This window comes from Ambystoma mexicanum, chromosome 10 (genome assembly GCF_040938575.1).
Source record: "Ambystoma mexicanum isolate Mex_15411 chromosome 10, UKY_AmexF1_1, whole genome shotgun sequence".
Classification (NCBI taxonomy): Eukaryota; Metazoa; Chordata; class Amphibia; order Caudata; family Ambystomatidae; genus Ambystoma; species Ambystoma mexicanum.
The window spans coordinates 639686542-639706507 of NC_090932.1; positions in this window are offsets into that span (position 1 = coordinate 639686542).

A 19966-nucleotide genomic window follows, 5' to 3' on the forward strand; every position below is an offset into this window, starting at 1 on the left:
ATGGGCCAGAAGCAATCCCACCATTGATGAAGTCATAAGAGTGGCAAAGGAAGTGGAACACACTCTCACATGTGTCAAGGAATTGCAGAAAATGTTCCAACAAGATAAGAAGAAAATAGAAGAAGAACAAGTTATTGAAATATCTGCTGTACAGACAAAGAAATATGATAACAAGAAGCAGAATATTAAGAAAGAAAGTGGAAGAATAAGTATGTAAAGTACACAGATAAAAAAGAAGACACTGACAAGAAAAGGTGTTTTCATTGTGATAGCCTCTCCCATTTTGCAAGCAGTGACAAGTGCTCAGCGATTAAAGCCTTGTGCAAAAGATGCAATAGACTTGGGTATCTCACTTCATGTTGTAGAACCAAGAGTGACAACATAGCTTGTGTTGATGAACTATGTGAAGGCATGGAGGACTGCACCTGAATGAAACATTGTTGCCTAAACATATTTTTCAGAGCAAACTAGAAAAGAGTGCTTCCCTTAATGTGGTCGACATAAGACCAGTTAGATATTGGGGAAAGAGAATTGATTTACAGCGGTGGTTCTGGGCTGTTATGAAATTCAGAGATAGGTCTGCTAAAGGTAAAGTGCATGTCTTGAAGAAAGGGAGTAACCCACTGTTGAGTAGGTCACACAAAAAAAGGCTTAAGATAAAGCTGGATCCCAATGCTGAAAAAAGGGTATATGCTATAGAAAGTATAAATGATTTGTCACATCATGGTGTATTTCGGGATGAACTGGGCAGTCTCAAGGGATTCATGCACAACATTAGAATACAACCAGATTCAATTCCAGTTGTACAAAAACTAAGAAGTGTAGCATTAGCCATTAGAGCTGCAGTAAAGGAAGAACTGTTTGCAATTGAAAAACAGGAAGTAATTGAAAGAAAAGGAGCAGCTGACCAGGTTTCCCTTTTAGTTGTGATACATAAGACTAATGGTAAACTCAGGTTGTGTATTCACTGAAGATCTGTCAATCAATGTGTAATACTGGACAGACATCCCTTGCCGAATATTACCAAGATGTTAGGAACCATTAAAGAAGCCAAAGTCATGAGCACTTTAGATTTATAAATCTGCTTATCACCAGAATATACTTCATCCGTCTTCGAGAAATATAGCAGCATTCATTACACCAGAAGGATTATTCCAATGCAAACGCATGTCTTTTGGTCTAAAATCAGCTGCTGCAGTTTTCCAATGCATTGTGTATCAGCTGTTTCATGACATGGACGGTATCCTGTGCTTCCAAGATGATGTGTTAGTGTATGGGAGAGATCTCGAAGAGCATAATAAGAAATTGATTGAAGTATTTGATATTTTTATGAAAGCAGGTTTAACACTGAGTAAAGACAAGTGTACATTTCGTAAACTCTCTATCCAATATTTGGGCTATACCATATCAGAACAGGGTATTGACCCAAAGCCAGAACCATGAGCCAGATACCATGTGCCAGAAGCTCATGGTATCTCAAGCTCTGGTTCTCTCTAGCTTGGACTATTGTAACAGCCTCTATCTAAATCTACCTGCCTCTACTCTCTGCCCTCTGCAACTAATCCAGAACAGGACTGCGAGACTTGTCCTTGGCCTCAAGCCCTGGGATCGTATCTCTCCAGCTCTGAAATCTCTCCACTGGCTCCCAGTGGATGCAAGGATTAAATTCAAAACCCTCGGCATTGTCCAAGGCTTTCTGGGGCCTGGGTCCAAAATACCTTCAGAGCTCCCTCCGCAAATACCTCCCCTCCCGAGCTCTTCGCTCCTCTACCTCCAACTCACTCAGGGTCAGTCGTTTTTCTAAGAAACGAGCTGGGGGTAGATCTCTGTCTTCGGCTGGGGCCTCCCTCTGGAACAGCCTCGCTGCCACTCTAAAACTTGAGGAGAACCAGCTATCAAATGGGCGATAGAGAAGTTTCAACCTTTCCTTTGGTGTGTAAAGTTTACTATTAGATGTTATCATACAACTTTCAGAGAGATTTTCACAACATAACATTATATAAAGTGTCATCTAGGATCTGGAAGTGGGTTGCCAGTTTACCAGGTTGACTAATGTGGCAGAGGACGATGTTGATGATGAGGAGGATGAGGATAGGTATGAACACATTCTTAATATAAACCCAGAAGTAGTGACGGAGAATGAATGGCATGAAGCTATGCTAGTAGATTCAGTTCCCATTGATGTCAAAGAAAGATTAGAGCGTGGGATGAAAAGTACTGAAATTAGGAGAGGAATTATACCTGATCCCAATAAGAATTTGTTTGATGAACTACTGAGAAAAGATGGCATGATTTTGAGGGGCGACAAAGTATTTCCCCCAACAGGAGTAAGGAAAAGTTTTCTTGAAGTTGCACATGAAGGTCACCAGGGAAAAGACCAAAATGAAGCGATTGGTTAGGCAAGATTTGTGGCGTCCGGGGATGTATTTACAGATAGAAAGAATCATCAGAGAGTGTGCCATATGTGAGAATGCCGTCAAAGGTTGTATCACAAGAGTAGGGCCACTGACTCTCATGTCTATTCCATCCGTTCCCTGGGGAAGAGTAGGACTTGACATAGTGAGACCAGTGAGGTCTCAAGGTATCTATAAATATGGTAGAGTTTTGGCAGACTCTCTTTCTCATTAGGTGGAATTTTCCAAGGTTCAGAATGTGTGTGACAAAGATGTAATTACATTTCTTGATGGAATTTTTAAGCGGGAAGGATATTCCTCCTTCACGATAACAGACAGTGGCGTACAATTTGATGCAGATGAAATGAAAGAATATTTGAGAATGAATGGGATTGAATATAAGATCAGTGCCATCTATCACCCAGAAACCAATGGGATAGTTGAATGATTTAATAGAGTGATGGTCGGGTTTTTGCCACAGGGTTTTTGCATAACTTGGGTGGTATTTTAGTTTTGTGGTAAATTGGTGGTAAAGTGATGGTATTTTAGTATTGTGGTATAATAGTGGTGAACATGTCTATAGAACTGCCCAATATGATGAGGCAAACCTCGTAACCCTTATATTTATATCCTGTTTAGAGTTGACTGTAAGTGCAGATTATTGGACCTTAAACATAGGGGATCATAATATCACCAGCTGTTTTGCCGATAACGTATTTACAGATTCGGCCTACCGTCTTGGACAGATCTGTTCAGCTTCCAGCATGCACAGCTGAACACACACACATATGCATCACAGGTTTTTTAAGCTTGCTATCTGATCCTCCAACATAAACTGTCACTTTACTGCATGAGGTAAAACTGTGTTACCGCCGTAGAGTGCACTATGGCACCTCCTTATTATTCCCCTCCTTTTAAATAACTCACATTGACAAAATAAAACAATCCCACTAGCTCAGTTTTTGCAATTTTTATACATGTGTTAAAATAAATATAAGTTTTACAATGCCTGTGTTAACACTAGTTGCAATAATGCATCTCATTTTGGTTCAAAATGAACACATTTGTTTTGTTCTTACCAAGGCTTTGAAATTGACACAGTTATCTAAGAGAAGAGATATGAAGCACAACACAAAACTTGGAAACGTTTTCTTTCATCAACTTCCATAATTCACCATTAAACATGCAATAGAAATACAGCAAACACTTTGTTGAAAAATCAACATTTGACCCTGACTAACTGATGGGAAACGCACATACAATCATCCACGCTTCCACCATACTTACTCCTAGTATGTAGAATATCTGCTTGTTTATTGTGAACGGGCCAATTTTGCAGCTGTTGGCAGCCCAAGGAAAAACCAGTGACTTTCCCCGACCTCCTTCAGATGACTGCTTGGAGAGAACATGCCACTCTCTCAGTACAGCTTAATTCTGTCCTCCATGCACAATCCAGCCGTCAGCTGTACTTCACTCTACTTCCTGAAAAATAAAGACTGACCCCCACCTTCTCTCTCTCCTACATTTATGGATTAGCCCTGCCACTCAAACCAACTCTTTCCCCCTTTTCCTGATGTCTCCTGTCACCCCAGTAAGCTTTTAGAATCATGCCATTTCTCTTCTCCAAACCGTCCTTTGAAAACATTTGTATCAACTAGCTTCCTCTAAGAACAATAGCGCTTCAAAATGAACAAGGCATCAAATACATCTTCTTGCATGTTCACATTTCCACTGAACGAAAAACTGAATTTTTCCATCTGAGCCACCTTGCATTTCACTGTTAAAGGGAACACTAATTAAAACAGGGTTCAATGTTATTTAATAGGGACTTGTTAATGGGTTAATCTGGGTTTTTCAATGCAAAACTACACAGATGGCAAATTAATTTCTAATATGGAACATCTTTTACACATGCTCAGTGCATTTAAATCTGCTGTCTTTGCATCCATTTTGCTGACACCAATGAAAGTCTAGTTCACTGCCCACCATGAACCCAATGCATTACCTTTTAATGTGCTGACTCTATTTGCACTAAATATTTTGCTGTCTGTATTTGCATTTATTTTTACTGACTGCATCCATTGAAAGTAATGCCATGTACCATAATATCGTACATATTCCCTCTGTTTGCTCATGTAGGGATCGCTCGTGAAAATAATTGCATGAGGAACAATAACCACTTTTACTAAAATGCATGTGTCACAGTGCACCTCTCCTTTCCCATCGCTATCAGCAGCATAACTAACTTCCCAATGGTAAGAACTAGCCATCCCCATATGATGCAATTGGGACAGCCAGCACTCCACCCTCCTTTTCGTAAACCATTATACCAAGAATTGTAACAATAAAAATATTTAAAAAATCCAAAAATAGGCGTTTCTCTCAACGAAGTGTCCATATCTAAATGTCCATATTTAAAATAAAACAACAAGAAATAAAATAAAATGCACACTCCCAACTGAAGTCCACATATGCATGTCTATGAAGAAATGGAAAATCCATATTCCAAAATAAACCCCACAGACCTTGAATAACAGGCTCGTCACTTATGTACATATACCATGGGATAAGCAATCTCTCCCATGGATACATCAATATCAGTACAAATGTATAGGAAAAATAAAACACAGTCCAATATCCATTTTGGTGGAACACAGCAAAGTAATATGATCCAAAAGCCATGAATGAAAAATGAAACAAAAGTGAAGATGAACAAAACAAAATGAAGATCATGTATTTTCAGTTCCTGGTACACAGAATACACAGGATCACACCTCCAGGATGTCCTGTCCTTTAATCTCTGCATAAACACTGCACATAACGCTGTCATCAGCAGAATTCCTCAATTTCGCCACTCCATGGAATCTCCTTCACAGATGTCATCTTTTTGGCATCACAGGCTCCATATCTTCACCCCCATTCTTCGGTCTGGGGGTTTCCCGCGGCCTTCTCCCGTGGCATCCTCCAAGGGTCCAGCGCTCCAAGGATCAGGGCCTGCCGGGGTAAGGGATTAGTCATCTCTAGAGTAAATAGAAAAAAACATTTTAAGTACCTAGCATAAAACAATTTTCTATCCCTTTTCTGCTACAATTCTTTAAAATAAAACTGTACATATTGTTAGCACATAGTGGCTCCATAGGTTTGCCACACTGGAACGCCTGAAATAAAATTAATCATTATAAAAAACAAAACAACATCCCACATCATGCAACCAAAATAATTCTAAAATACACACCCCTTACCATTTACCATCAACCGCTTGAAACCCATGCAGTAAAAACACCCCGCTAAAAAATGCTAGGAGAGCCCAGTTTGGTTTAGCGCCATAGGAAGAGAAGAAACAACTTTTAAATGTCATGCGTCGCTCGATTCACTTCTGCTTGCTCAACAGGCCTTATGTTTGTTTACTCATGGGGTGAACATCCTTATATGCTCCATCATACTCGCTCTTGTATCACTGTATGTTATATATATTACAACTCATCCTTTTTTTAATGTGTATGCTAGCAAGACAACTATTGTTAAATGTTATATCTCTAGAAAAACAGACATGTTTACCTCAATTCCTCTGTTAGTTTTATTTCCACTGCATTTATTATTTTCATTCAAGCAGTCTCAACTTGCTCAAGCCTTTTCACCTCATGCTTTGGGTTGCAGGGCTTTATCTGGTTTACATGTACAAAGTGCTCTGTAGCCACTTCGCCCTTCTTTTTGCCAATTGTATATACCACAGGGGAGAATTTGTGAAATTACTTCCCCGGTCTGATTCTATTCTTTGAGGTAACTCACATCTTGAAAATATATGATTCACTAATAGTGTGGCTGTGGTTTGCGCACTGCAATCTGGTATGGGAATACATTCCACCCACTTGGACATCAGACAAACAACAGCTAATAAATATTTATTTCCCTTGGCTGATCTTTTTACAGGCCCAACATAGTCGATTTGGAAATCTGACCATGGAAGGGTCAAACCTCTTTTCATTAATGGAACCCTAAGCATAGGTGAAGAACCTGAAACTGTGCACATACAAGACACCCTCTGGTGTATGGTTCAACATCTTGGGACATATGTGGCCAGCACGCCTAATACTTTAATATTTCTAAAGTTTTTTGTGAACACCTGTGTCCTGCAGTTATTGCATCATGTGCATGATGTAACATCAGTCCCCGAAACGACAGAGCCACCACCCATTGGATTTGACCTGTTATAGATTCCCTAATCATCAAACCATCTCGTAGCCTAATTCCCTTTTTGTTTTTTAACAACATCTTCAGCTCTTCTTTTTTCTTTGAAATCATTTTCAGATTTTGTTCTGCATCTACCAAATGATTATAAAACAGGCCTAAAATTAGATCTTCTTTTTGTGCTTTGATCAGATCCTCATCCGGGGTATCATAACTCCATTGCACTACAGGCTGTTTGATTTATTTTGGAGATTTGGAGCGTGTGATCGCATCTACCTGTATTTCGCCAAGCAGGTCTTCAATGGGAAACAACTCTCCCATTACTGCACCAATTTTGGCCAATTGATCTGCTTTGTCATTTCCCTCCTTTTCCTCTCCTGGCACCTTTAAATGGCCACAGATTTTTCTCCAGTGTACTATTAAATCATTTTCGGATACTAGTTTGTCTATGGCTTGAATCATCTTACCATGTTTAACAGGTTTGTTATTATATGTGAGCATACCTTTTGCCTTCCAACCAGGTAAATACTCCACAAAGCTATTTTGTGCATAATCAGAATCAGTCACTAAAACTATCTCTTTGAATTTATTTTCAACTGCAGTAGCAATTGCCTTATGAATGGCAGCTAGCTCTGCTATTTGGCTACTCCTAGCTCCAATTCTCAGGCTCACTCTTGGTATGTTGTCACATTTAAACCAAACATTTCCTATCCCTGCCACATGTTGCTTTTCTTCATTATTTTCAACATGATATGCACATCCATCCACATACACTGTTGGCAAACCACCACACACCTCTTCATTGAAAGCCTTGTGTGGGGATTGTTCAACTGCATTCAAATTGGTCTCTGTTTCTGTTTCATCAGGCATGCGTTTAGTTGCACAATCATGCAAATCTGCCAGCCCTTGAGCAACTGGGCTCTTTTTATGTTGACCATATTTTACTTCTACATTGAATCCCTGCAATGCAAACGTCCAGGAAGTAATCCTGGATTTTGCCAAATTACCTGACCTAATTATTTTACTTTGCAAAAATTGTAGGGGTTAGTGATTTGTTTCAATAATAACTTTTTCTCTGTGAATGATGGGATGGAAGTGCTGCAATGCTCAAACAGTGGTTGGTAGTGCTTTTTTACATTCACTGAACTTAGTTTCAACCTGCTATAATGCTTTGCTCGCAAAGGCAATAGTTTTGTAATTTAAATCATGCCTCTGAGATAACACCGCTGACATGCATCGGTCAGTGAATCCCCTTTCTACAAAGAAATCCTGGTTCTTTATGGGATAGGCCAAACGTGGTGCCTTCATGAGACATTCTTTCAATTTAGCCACCGCTTCACATTGCTCGTTTCCAGGGTACAACCTGCTTCAGCAATTTGGTTAAGGGTTGAGTGATCTCTGCGTAATTCTCGAAACATTTCCTGTTATATCCTGTAATCCCATAAAAGAATTTTTATTAATGTGATAAAGCTTATAAATAAACTTTTCCCATGTAAACAAAATATGAAATATTAAAGCACACATAATCTTTGACTTCAGAGTTTATTCATTTACAAAAAACATAATTACCTATACATTCAATACTAGAAATATCTATAATTTCACTATACATCCAAGCCTACATTAAAACAGAAGAAAAGGGAAATGATAGTTAGGCTTTAAGTCCCTAGAGCTTCTGTAGTACAAACTTTTATACAGGAGTTAAATGGATATTCCTAACAGGCTCTCTACAAACAGCCATACATTGTACATCGCTATATAAAAGTTGATGTTTACTGAGTTGATACCACATAGCCAGAACAATGACCCGGATAGATAATCCTTATCATGTACATATCTACTGTAGTGTGTATTGTAGTTCTTAGTCATCGTCGGGCATCCCATTAGTACATGTTGTCCTGTCTCTATGGTTTCTTTGTTCTGACATAACCAACAAAACCGTTCAGGGAGAGTAAGCTAGTTAGCTACACCATTATTCACCACGAGGGGGAGATGATTAATTCTAGTTAATAGTATGAATCATCTTAATCTAGTAGAGGGACAGACATTTAGATATTGTTGCGGTTTGTTAAATGTGTACAACATAAATGTCACAAATTGGTAGCTTTTCAAACTAAGTAGCTGTGCATGGTTTTCAAGCCAGTCCCTTGTGTTAAACATCTTTGACCCATGGACCTGTGCGAGACCCTGATCAATGAATGGACGTGGCCACCTGGAAACAGGTATATTTTTATTTAACTCTCTTAAGTCTGCACATAAACGCCATTGACCATTTGGTTTTAACACGCCCAAAATGGGAGTGTTTGAGGTACAGTGAATGGGCCTAATAATTCCTCGGGATTCTAAATGTTTTATTATCTCAGCTAATGATTCCAAGCACGCCAGTGACAACATATATTGAAGCACATATACTGGTTCCCTACCATGTCTCTCTGGTAATGTGGCAACATGCAAATCAGTTAGGCCACAATCATATGCATCTTTGGCAAAGATCTCTTTAAAATCCATGAATGTTGTTCTCAACTCATTTCTTTCCTCTTCATTTGTGCATGCATCTGCAGCCTGAATCTGTTCCTCTACCATTTTTGAAAATTCTAGGAAATCTTCCAATGGAGGAGTCTTGTGCTTTCCTCTAATCGTGTGGTTGAATCTCTTTGTAGAGTTGCCACCTTTAAATATTTTTTAATATCTGCTTCCTTTTCAATACGCTGTTTCTCTGTTTCATTTTCATTTAAATCAAATAATATGCATTCTTTTTGTTGACAGCACACTGTTTCACTTGAATCATAAGGGTACACATACTGCATTTTGAATATCCCTTTAGCCTGGGACTCTAGATACTCTGGCAACTCACCCTGTGCGTTTGCATATCTCTCAGGAATGGTCCCAATTACTGCATTACTGAAATCTGCAGTATAATGTGATTTTTGTATTGCCATTCCTATTGCTAAATTCTCTTCAAAATTAATATCCTGACATCCTTTATTATTCACCAGTATATTAATGGGTCCATGCCCAATCTCAACCAGTGGTGTATATTCATATTATTGCCCTTCCTGCATCATGGATTCACTTATGCACCCAAGTGCATCAGAACCCTTCATCTGCTGACCCTTTCTGTGTTTTAGCATTATTGTAACTTGCCTGGTGAATGCAGTAATGGTAACATCCTTCTTCACCTGTTGCTCAATCGTATGTGGCACTAACTGCACATAATGATAAGCCTGTCTCTTTTCTTCAAACCCCCCTAACCTGGACCACACTTTTTGATTAAGGAAGTCCAACACCATACACGTTCTGTGCATAATGTCATTTTCCAAATAAAATTCATTCTGCATCCCACTCACTATCCACACATTGTGAAAGATAGTTTTTGGGCCAATGGTAATTTTTAGCATGCATCTTCCTACCACTATGTTCCCTGAGTTTGGATCATCCAACCCAATAATGTGTTGGTTTTTTATTCTGAATTTTGGGATCTCCTCCCTGTCAGTTATTTGCTGAAGTATTTGCTTGTTAATGAAACTTCTTTCCTGTTCAAGTGCTAAGGTGGCCTTTATAATTTCTGAATGACCATTCATGAGGATCCATGGTTGCCCATCTCCCATGTGTATTTCAGAAATGGTTGGAATGTGTTTCTCTGTGTTCATCTCTGAAATGCCATTTTCTGTTAGGATACAAATACATCTCTAAATACTGTTTCTCTTTTTCACTTTGCATTTCATCCTGACACATCAAGATGTCAGTGACACTAGGCATAAAGCCATTTTGAAGGTACACTTCTATCGCATTATCTGATTTAGCCACAGTAAGGCATTCTTTTATACTGTTGTTTTGTGACCTTACTTTCTTAGGCCTCAATGGCTTTTTGGCTAGGGACCATAAACCTGTAGGAGAGTTTAGCGTGTTTTGGGAGCACAGAGTACAGCACCACTGCACAGGATCAATGTATAGCATGTTTTTTTTTTGAAGTGCAGCGCCACTGCATGGGTTTGGTGCATTGATATAATGTGGTACAGCAAGACATGTGTTATTGAGCATTTTTATGTGGCGCCACTGCATGGGTTTGGTGCATTGCTATGATGCAGTTGTTTCAAGCTATGTGTTGCCAGTGTAACATGGACATATAAGTAAGGGCAGGTTATTCAGTCAAAAACGATTTTTACATATAAAATGCAAATACATTTTTCACAGTTAAAAGCACACATCTGTACCTTCAAAATGCACACCATATCTCACCTGAAATGCCTATGTTGCAAGAGACACATTTGGTAATTAACAAACTAATCTCACTAACAAGACTAATAATTATAACTCATTAATAAAAGAATGTGTCTTCGCTGCAAAAAGAGGCAGACTCTGAAAATCAGTTTTAAACACACATTCAAGTTTTTTTTTTTTTTGCCTTCCTGTGCTCTGTCCACAGTAACTGCAGGAAGCAAAGACTTCGAATAAGCAGGAAATCAACTTGTTACAGTTGCAACTGTACAAGAAAAACCATTGTTAAAAGTAGGAGGATAGAACATGATTGATTCTGATTGGAGCACGTCACATCAAGCATCATGTTAGAGGCTGTGACTAGGGCTTTGCTGCAGAATCTGGGGGCAGAAAGCAGAGACATCTTGACACAGCTCGAAGAAGGACGGGGTTGACAGCTGGGGAGGCCTGATTCCTAAAGCAGATTCAACTTGGTTGCAGAGACTGGCTTTTCCAGTCAACAAGTCCCAGTTCGAGTGACGGCAGATGCTTGTCCTTGCTGGGTGAACCCCTCCAGAAGGCGAACAGCCAAAGAAGTTACATGCTGAATAAGCCTGGTAATTATCTCGCTGAGGTGTGGGGGCTGAGTGTGTACGAGAATATTCAGTCAGTGTAGGAAAGGAGATTCCTGTGCTTTACTCACGTGTTTAATGTTGCAAATTGAGTTTTTGTCTCCGCCACTCTCTTTTCAGTGTATCACAGATAATGCTGTTACTGTGCTATTTCATTTATTTCTGTAAAGAGTGAGATCGTGTTTAAATGCAACTTTTATAATACACAAAAATATCTGAAAGCAGACGGGTGGTGTGTTTTATATTTACCAGTACAGTGCTGATGATGTGGGGAGATGTTTAGACAGTGCAATTGTCATTTTCAAGGTAGCTAAACATAAGATTTGGCTGCAGCCGTGTGCACAATGTAATTCAGTATGAGCAATTATAACTAACTGTGTGCGTTGTAGTCTGCCGGAGGTCTATGAGTCGGCAGAAAGGGAGGCCCCGGACATAGTTCACTACCTTATATAAGATAGTGAAAACTACCACATGATAGCTCGCTGCCGTAGATAAGACAGAGAGAAATTGCCAATGGTGGCACACTAAAAATGAAAATGTGGTGTTCCTGAAATGCAAGCCTGAGGTCTCTCTAGTGATTACACGAAACATCTAAACAAAAATAAGGGGTTCTGGATATTGGGGCCACAAATAAAACAAAGGAATTATGCTCACCAAAATACCACCAATCACGCATACCAACCACGCATACCAACCACGCATGTCTGTGTGCTGAAATAATGCATGTCCACTGTATTATTGTTGTACATGGCCCAATCTGAATACAAGGAGTGATTGTTGCTAAATTATTTTTCGGCGGTAAGAAAATACCGCCAGGCCCCAAATCTACACAAAATACCCAACAAACCCCATTTACCCCATAAGTTAGGGTTGACAACCTCTTCAGGCAATCTGTTCCCATCAAAAAAGAAATTTCATTCAGAGATGTAATCAACAATTCTTGTCTCATCATGTGTTTTCCTATTTTTGTCACAACCTCAGTGACACATTCGATAGCTATCTCCTCACCATTGAAATTATACACTGGGCCTTCATTTTGATTCACTTTGATATGATTTTGTGGGGATCTCCCTTCATTGATACTTTTTACCAACTCTTCGGACATAATCGTGGCCTGTGCACCTGTGTCAATCATTGCAAATTGCACTGCATTTCTCTTCCACAGTGGTAGGAACAAAATATCTGTCCTCAACTTCTTCCAGCACACACCAAAAGTGGTAATTTTTACTGATTTCAGGACTCACCTTTCTCAAGGCCTTTTCACTTTTTGCCAAACACAGCAGCAAGTGAAATGATACCTTACGCTCCTTTTCGCCCATTCCATTTTGGAAATCTTTGTCTATCTTTCCATGTTCAGAAGCCATCTGGAGTATAGCCACTGTTTGCCCCTCTGTTTCGGGACAATCAGACTTCACACTGCAGTTTCTTGACTGAACATCCTCACAAAAACAATGTGGTAGCTTGTCGTTTTCTGGCTCAGCACACATATTTGCATCTTGGGTGGTCCCTGTTCTCTTGGCCTCTTGGAATTTGTGTGGCTCAGAGTACTCTTCAGGTGACTGGCCTGTACCCTCCTTTGAGCACTCATTTTTTCAGTATGCATTTCATCAGTATTCTATCAAGGGAGCATGTTTTAAAAATCAATCATACCTCTTTTTCAGGTGTTTTATCATAGCATATGATGTCCTTTTTTAATCGATCTCTCTGCTCTTTTGGATTGCCTTGTTTATTTCCTCCTTTCTGTCTTTCATTTGCACACACTTCGATGGTCTGGTTCAACTCCAAATTGAACCACACCCCTTTTTGTTTGTTTGTGTACGGTTTATTTCACTTTCATTGATGGGTATTTTCATGTTTTAATCAGCAAGTAACTCAGGACAGTTACACAAAACTGGTTCATGGGATTATGTACTTTTATCATTGCAGAGGCTAATACATAGTCACTTGTCAGAGCGCCCAAGATCACACCTCTGACATTCTGCACCCTCACTTTGTGGCTGCTTTTGACTTGCAGAGAGTTTTCCTATTTGCTCAGACAACATTTTAACTTTGGCCTCAAGGCAATGAAATCTGTCCATTCCTTGGAATCTTCTCTTTGCGGCCCAGGCCGGTACTCATTACATTCACCCTGGTTGGATGTGTTCTGGTATCTCTCAGGAGATTGATTTCTATTCGAGTTGTTTCTGAACTCTTGATTCATGGGAGGTGGAGAGCGTGGTGTGATGATCCTTTGGCTGTGATTGACAGGTCCCAGTGACTGATTATAATGGCGCAGGACATAGTTCAGGTTTTGTCTTCAATTTAGTGAGAACTGTTCCCTGTGCTGATTTCCATTTTCAATTAACTGATCCACATATCGTGGTCTGTCTTGATTGCTATACACCATAGTGCTGGGGTCAAGTCTGCTCTGTGCCCCCAGTGTCTGATATGGACCATTGTGTCTTTGATTTTGATTTCGATTGTTATTCATGCCTAACATATCTGGCCAGTACCCTACCCTAGGTCTGTCTCCCATATATCTAGGACTAATGTAATTTTCTCTATTGCTCGGATCATGTGATTGGAATGTAGGTGTTTGGGATAGCATCCTCTGTGGTGCGCCCCTTTGATCAGATGTCATATTATTGCTGGCCAGGGTTTGGGCTGATTCAAGTGGCATTTTGGCAGATTTTATCTCCATTACCAATGGGGTGGACTCTCTACATTTAGATGTTGCCTCTTTATTTCTAACTCCCTCTTCACTGTGACAATATATTACCTCATACAGTTTGGCCCCTTGTTCTACCATCCATTCTAGCGATTTCTCCCAGTCAAATTTACAAATCAACTGTGATATAATGTCTTTTTGTAGCCCATAAAAATGTGCAGACTTAAATTCAGCAGGATTAGGGCTAAAAGATACATCAAAGCGGGAGAATGCTCTTTTTAATTCCTGGAGGAACTGACGAGGTGACACTTTTGGCTTTGCTGTCATGGTACATGCTGCTTTCTTGGCATCGTGCAATGACTGGTATGGTGAGAAGTGATGTCTGACCTCTTTTTCAAATTCTGCCCATGATAAATTTTCTTGTTCATTAAGACTTCTGATAATGCTACCAGTAGCAGAATCAAGAATTAGGTGAAAGTACTGTCTATACTATTGCATAGGTATTTGAAGAGCTTTAAATATATCATGCACAGTTTCCAAGTGATCTTCTATGCAAAAATCACCTCACTTTTTGAATGGTTTAATCAAAGTCTTGATTGATTTCATTATTTTAATGGGACTACTTGGCGCTATATTTAGGGTTGCAATATTCTGTTGTTCATTCCTTTTCTCAGATGGACAGGGATGATGGTAACCACCGGTGGGTGAGTCAACCCCCGCTAAATGGGCTACAATCAGACCTAGCCACCGGTATAGCTACTGGTGCATTGCTCCCTCGTGCATAATTGGGGCTGGTCTCAATCCCATTAAATGTGGTGCCTTGTTGTCTTTCCTGCGATTTACCACTGGACATTTGCTGTTCTAAATCTGTGCACCTTTATGAAGTCTGTCTATCTCCTACAAAGGTTAGCATTCTCACCATTAATCTTATTAATCACGGCTTGCATTTCATTTATTTGTATTTGACACTGGTTGAATTCCCTGTCCTGCTTGTCATTTTCCTGTAGCATTTTAGCCATTTCTTATTCCATAGCCTGAAACTCATTTTCCCTCTCCATGTTATCCTTTTGAAGCATTTGCATCTCCAAAATGGTGTCATCTTTATCTTGTCTAATGGCACTTACCACCCCTTTTAATTGTTTTAGCTCCTGCTCACTCTCCTCAAACTGTCTTCTTTTCTGAGACAGCTGTACATCTAACTCACTGCATTTAGATTGCATCTCTCTGTTACAATTCCATTGTTAAATTGTTTTCCTTCTTAATTACCTCTTCCAAACTATTCTGTAATCTGTTAATTATCTCAGCGTAATGCTCCTGCAGTCTCAAAGACCTATTTAAGAGAAACCACATATTTTCAGCATTTTTGTCTGCAGCTCTAAACAGTCTGAAAAGGCAGACTTGGATGATGCTGCCCTCTTCAAAAATATCATTTAATGGCTCTTCCTGCACTTCCCCATCAATGCGGTCATGCCAAAGGATGGCATTTTCTGATGACAATACCCCATGAGCAAATAGCTTTGCCTCCAGGTAGTTCACCAGCTCAGCAAATGTGACCTCTATTTGGGACATAATGATACAGTGTGCAGTGCTACACTATCACCTCACACAATTAGTTCCCTTTAAATTCACCAATAGCTGTGTGGAACACTCTTGCCAGACCCAGTAACTGCTTTACAGTCTTTTCCCACAAGGTCAACGCACCAAAATATGTTCAGGTTTTTGTCATAGAGCTATTACATAATGTGGGTGGTATTTTAGTTTTGTGGTAAATTGGCAGTAAAGTGGTGGTATTTTGGTAGTGTGGTATAATAGTGGTGAACATATCTATAGTACTGCCCTATATGATGAGACAAATCTCCTACACATAGAGGAACATAATATCACCACCTGTTTTGCCAATAACTTATTTATAGAATCGGCCTACCGTGTTGGACAAATCTGTTCAGCTTCCAGCATGCACAGCTGAACACACACACACACACACACACACATGCATCACAGGTTTTCTAGCTTGCTATCTAGTCCTCCAACCTTTACCTTCACTTTACCATATGAGGTAAAAATGTGTTACCGCTGCCGGGTGCACTATGATACCTCCTTATTATTCCCCTCCTTTTAAATAACTCACATGGACACAATAAAACATCCCACCAGCTCAGCTTTTGCCATTTTTACACATGTGTTAAAATAAATATCAATTTTCCAATGCCCGTGTTAACACTAGTTGCAATGATGCATCTCATTTTGGTTCACAATGAAAACATTTGTTTTGTTCTTACCAAGGCTTTGAAATTGATGCAGTTATCTAAAAGAAGAGATATGAAGCAAAGCACAAAACATGGAAACGTTTTCTTACATCGGCTTTCATAATTCATCATTAAATATGCGAGAGAAATACAGCAAAAACCCTTGGTTAAAAATTAACATTTGACCGTAACTAACTGATGGGAAACGCACATACAATTGTCCACGCTCCTCAATGTTCCATAATACTTACTCCTAATATGTAGAATATCTGCTTGTTTATCGCAAAAGGGCCCCAACTCTGAAGTCTGCAATCGGAATGTTGCCAATTTCGCAATTGTTGGCAGCCCCAGGAAAAACCAGTGACCTTCCCTGACCTCCTTCAGATGACTGCTTGTAGAGAACCTGGCGCTCTCTCAGTACAGCTTAATTGTGCCCTCCATGCACAATCCAGCCATCAGCTGTACTTCACTCCTCTCCCTGCAAAATGAAGACTGACCCCCACCTTCTCTCTCTTCTACATTCATGGGTTAGCCCTGCCACTCAAATCAGCGCCTGCCCCCTTTTCCTGACGTCTTCTGTCACCCCAGTAAGCTTATAAAATCATGGTATTTCTCTTCTCCATACCATCCCTTGAAAATATTTGCACAACCGGCTTCCTCTACGAACAGTAGCACTTTCAAAATACACAAAGGCAGCAAATACATCTTCTTGCACGTTCACATTTCCACTGAACGAAAAACAGAATTTTCCATCTGAGCCACCTTGCATTTCACTGTTAAAGGGAACTCTAATTAAACAGGGATCAATGTTATTTAATAGGGACTTGATAGTGGGTTATTCTGCGTTAGTTTTTCAAAGCAAAACTACGCAGATGGTGAATTCATTTACAATATGGAACATGTTTAACACATGCTCACTGCATTTGAATCTGCTGTCTTTGCATCCATTTTTCTGACACCATTGAAAGTCTAGTCCACCGCCCACCATGAACCCAATGCATTACCTTTTAATTTGCTGCATCTATTTGCAGTAAATAATTTGCTGTCTCTATTTGCATTTATTTTTACTGACTGCATCCATTCAAAGTAATGCCATGTACCATATTATCCTACAGTGATCAATGACAGTATAAGGGTTGCCATACCAGAGGGAGGTGATTTGAAGAAGGTTGGAGAAGACATAGTAGTAGCATTACAGATTAACTTCTCATGTTACTAGAGGTATATCTCCATTCAAAATGTTAAGAGTTAGAAAACCCAACACTAGAGTTTTCTCAGGGTGGTTGGCTAGAGCATGTCAGATTAGCTTTGACATGGATACTATCAAGGAGAGGATCTGCAATAGAAAGATGAGCAACAACACCAATTTTGAAATAAGGAAAGCTTCCAAATAATGCATAGACAAGGGAAGAGATTGGATGCGTATAAAGTTTCCCAGCAACAGGGTGGAAGGAGGTTTAAAGTGCTCACAACCTACGAAGGTCTTTAAAAGGTTACATAGTACTGTGAAAGTGTCAGATGATCGGGTGTGGAATAATAATAAAGAGTGCAGGTATATAAGGCAGTCTGATGTTTGCTGGAGAGAGGAGAAGAGAATGATCAGGTTATGCACAAGTAGAGTTGACCATCTTATCTGAAAGAGTATGTTGAATAATTTCACTGTTGAATTGTGTGTGGATGTATTCTATCTCAGATACAATCCTCATGCATACATGTTCTAGTTTTACATTCAGATTTCATCGATGATGCAGTCATTTTATATCGAGGTTGTTAGACTTTGTGTTACATTGTTTCCACAAATGTTACTTTAATTCAATTTTGTTTGCATTGTGATGTTTTACCAAATACCCAGATCCTGTTCTCCAATATAATTGTGTCTAGCCTTGTGGAAAAAAGGGAGATGTGTGCATTCTTCATTTGTGGAATGCACACATAGAACTTAGAATGAGAATGGTGGGAAACCCCTGTTAGCTCCAGAGCTCCAGGTCAGTTGGAAGGAGCCTTTGATAGGACCAGTGGGGTGTACATATTGTCCTCTTGTATTACAATAAAAGAAGTATTCAACACTTTCCAGTGTGGGGGATCATTTCACATTGTTAGGGACTTGGTTTGGTGGAATATAGGGAGCCCTGCCAGCTAGCTTGTCAACCATAAGATTGTCATTAAGTACACATTCTGTCTACCGGGTGGTTGACTGATGCGAGGGTCGCGCTGCATATGTCGACATGATTGTAATAAGGGCAGGCGGGCCTAGGTTATTTGAAGTCAAGTTCCCCTTGTTAGTCAGGGCATTGTTAGAGTCTATATTCTCTCCAGTTGTTAGAGTGGGCCTTGACTCAGCCATGCTAGTGCCAATCGTACTTGTGGTGGCCTCATAGTTGTGCTGGTCTGCCCTCTCAGATGGTTTGGGGATCTACAAGTCATCTTACCTTCTGGTTCGTAGGCTTCCATTGTTCCTGTTGTCCCCCTCTTCTTTGGGCTTCAAACAGAATCAGTAGGAGTCTTTTGAGGTCAGCTAACTGAGACAGCGGGAGGTGGCGCTGTTGAGAAGCCCAAGATGGCTGCTTAGTTTTAGAGCTCTGTGTTGCTCCGGCCGAAATCCGCCCTCAACTGCGGTATTTCTCAACCTTGCAGCCTAACGCTTCGTGGAGCCGCTCTCGTGTCCTTCCTGACTGCTCCCCTTCAATCCCGGCCCAAATCGGTCCCGGGAGACTAGTGAACCGGACTCCTGAGCCAGCTGACTGTCGGCCTGCCGGGGCCTCCTCGCGCGCCCAGCTCCCGCCTCCTCCTCCCTCTCTCCTCTCATCTATAGCAGGCAGCGACCACAGAGCGCGGTGCCCATGTGTCCTGACCCCCTCCTGGGGGCTCCCGCTGCGTGGCCCGCGGCCGACTGCCTGAGGAAGGACTCTGCTATTGGCTGCAGCGCCCCCCCCACGGAGTGCGCCGTTGCGTGGGCGGCAGCCGCGGGGTCTGCGCTGGAGGACACCCCGACTCCTTTCCTAGCCGCCAGCGCTGGAGCGCCCGCCTCGGCACAGCGTGAGGCGGCTTGGCTGGATGGCTGGAGCCTGGCTGCCCCAGAAATACGTAGCCCACGTTCCTGGGCTAAGGACTGTTGGATCCAGGTGAGGAGCAGGGGGGCCCGCACTGTTGTGCTCGCGGTGCCCCTGGGCTGGCCCTCGTCTCCCTGCCTTGCTGCCTCGGACAGCCCAGAACCTCTCACTCCATCCTGGGACGAGGCACCATACCCTGATGCCTTCCCCTGTGAGGGCCTTCAAGGATTCTAGACATTTGACACTTCACTACTTACCATCACTGGGACCCCGGACTGCATTAGGGTCCCCCCCTTACGTGAGTGGCTCGAGACTGAGGAACCCTTGGACTGATGGTGTGCCTGGCCTACATTTCCCCCCCCCCCCATTCCATGGGAGGCTCCTGACCAACTGAATCTACACAGAGCCCCCTGAATGAAGCCTTGTGCAGCAACTGCTACACTTTCTTGTCAGGGGGCTACTCGCTTTTGTGGGATGGCAGCGTCCCCCTGTTGGCCCCTGAATGGTCCCGTACTCTCTACCTGGCTGCTGCCACCTTGCCTCCTTTGCTGCCATAATCTGCCCATACCATCGCCACAAGCACAGTGCCCGTCATCAGCCATCGCCTTGACCC